Source organism: Otolemur garnettii, unplaced genomic scaffold (assembly GCF_000181295.1).
Source record: "Otolemur garnettii isolate 467f Iridium unplaced genomic scaffold, OtoGar3 scaffold00095, whole genome shotgun sequence".
In the NCBI taxonomy this organism is placed as follows: Eukaryota; Metazoa; Chordata; class Mammalia; order Primates; family Galagidae; genus Otolemur; species Otolemur garnettii.
In genome coordinates, this window is record NW_003852490.1 from 3,859,385 (window position 1) to 3,861,648 (window position 2,264).

Sequence of the window (2,264 nt, forward strand, 5' to 3'; positions counted from 1 at the left end):
GTTTGGCCGGGGCGGGGTTTCAACCTGCCACTCTCGGTTTATGGGGCCTGCACCCTACCCCCTGAGCCACAGGCACCGCCTGAGACAATTTTATTTTTAAAAAGAGAAGCAGAATAGATACGAAATGATACATGTATCTTACATACAAGATACATATATTTTCACACAAGTACACAAATTCTTAAATTTCTGTGTAATAGCAGTTTGATTCGCTGGAAAAAGTTACTTTTAGGAAGAATAACTTCTGTCTATTTAAGGACCACAACAGAAAATGGAAGTCAATAGTGAGATGGGACTGGCTGAAAACTGCTCCAATGAGGTCCCGGGAATCTTGCTGAGAGGGGACATTTGGGGATGGACTAAAACATGTGTGGGCAACTTGGGGGAGGGGGAAGTAAAGTTAACCAATAGAATTCTTTTTTTGTTGTTGTTGCAGTTCAGCTGGGGTCAAATTTGAACCCACCACCATCAGTATATGGGGCTGATGCCCTACCCACTAAGCCACAGGCACCAGCCTGCCAACAGACTTCTTTAAAAAGAAGATAAACTTGAGTCAATCTACTTTCAACTTCAAAGTAAAAGAATAGTAGGTTAAGTACAAAAATATAATTAAATTGAATCAGGTACAACTGGATGTAAGATATTCAACAGCTTCCAATTCCTGAGCATTTAGCTTCAGAGTACGTCAGGGTGATACGTAGACAATTTGATGTAACCCATCTTTAATATGAATTATTTTACTATTCACATTTCGTAAATTTAAATCCAGGGACATCTAATGAGATTGAAGGTTTGGTATCAGAAAGTAAGGGCCCATTTAAGTTCCTTTTCTCAAAAACGCCCACTTAACTGTAGCCTCTCAATATAGTTTATTTAAGGACAATACTTTTGGGATAAAATGTTGACATACAAAGAACTATGTCGTTTCTGTGGCAATGGCTGTCAGCTACTCAAGCTTTTCTCTCACATAAGACGTCTGTAACTTAACACTGCTTGCCTTTTCCTTCTGTCAGGAGTGTCCAACCTGTAGCCCCCAGGCGGCACGCTGATTTTTGGTGTTAGATATCACCAAAAGGATGCACAGAGCTTTCCTTTTTGGCTTATCAGCTACTGTCAATGTTTTGTGTATTCACTGTGTGGCACAAGAAAGCGCTTCTTCTTCCAATGTTCAGCAGCGGAATTAAAAGATTGGACACCCCTACTAGATCCTTATACCGACTCCCCACCCCTACTAGATCCTTATACCGACTCCCCACCCTCGTCCCAATCGCTCTACATAGATTGTCACACTTTGTTTTGGAACAAAACAAGCAGTAATACGTTGTGTTTCCACGTGTGTGGAAGCCTAGGTTTGGGAATTCTTGACTGCACTTCACTTTGGTGGCAGGGATCACATTCAAGTTTAAAGATGGATAGGGGAACGCAAAACACCTGGAAAACCACTCCAGCTTACTGCGCTGTAGGTGAAGGCTCTGTATCCATCGTGTGGGCGCGGGAAGCGCGGGACAGCGGGGCCAGGCGGCCACCCCGAGGGCAGGCGGGAGGGAGGAAAACGTGAGCAGGAGTGAGCCGCTGTCTCGGGGTGGAAACTGCCCTGCGCTCTGGAGTCTCTCCGCCTTACAAGTCCCCAGCTCAAACTGTCACCTCTTGCCCCTTGTTGCCATCGTCTCTGTCAGAGCGCACGGTAAAAAATGAAAAAGGCAGTTCAGCAGCAATAGCGGGTATCAAGTACGACGAGGAACTGATGCAAACACACGGTCGCGTCTCCAGCAGCGCTCGTGGCACGCTCGCGCCCCACTCTGCAGCGTTCACCGGGACGCCCCGACCTCGAGGGGGGCGCAGGAGAGCCCGGGAGAGCCCAGGACTCCCACGGCCCCTTCGCGGCGCAGACGGAGCCACTGACCTTTCCGCACCGCCGCCACCCAGCCGGGGCCGCAGGGGACTACAGCTCCCGGCAGGCCCCGCGCCGGCCGCGCGCCCCCGCCCCGCGCGCCCCGGCCCCCCGCCCTCGGCCTCAGGACGGGACGGGGAGGGAGCGAGGGAGGAAGGGGCGCCGGCGGCGGGCGGGATCCTGCGAGGCGCGCGAAGCCTGGCTGGCGCCTCGTCCGGGACCCAGACGCTGGCGGGCGCGGAGTTTCTCGCGACCGGCCGAGCCCGCCACTGTAAGTAGTCGCCTCAGGGAGCGCGGAGCAGACACCGAAAAAGTTCGCGCTGCCGCCGCCGCCGCTTTGTTCTCGCAGCCCGTCGGGCTGAGGCGGCGGCGG

The 2,264-nt window shown here is 51.9% G+C and overlaps 1 protein-coding gene across 1 annotated transcript in view; it reads left to right on the top strand.

Annotated features, from left to right (window-relative positions):
* The first annotated feature begins 2,093 nt into the window (after positions 1-2,093).
* The window catches only part of PRKD3 (protein kinase D3), an 89,986-nt gene continuing 89,815 nt past the window's right edge, over positions 2,094-2,264 (top strand). Inside the window, exon 1 of the mRNA XM_003795682.2 lies at positions 2,094-2,162. The gene's annotated coding sequence lies outside the window, so the exon portion shown is untranslated. The remainder of the gene's footprint in view (positions 2,163-2,264) is intronic.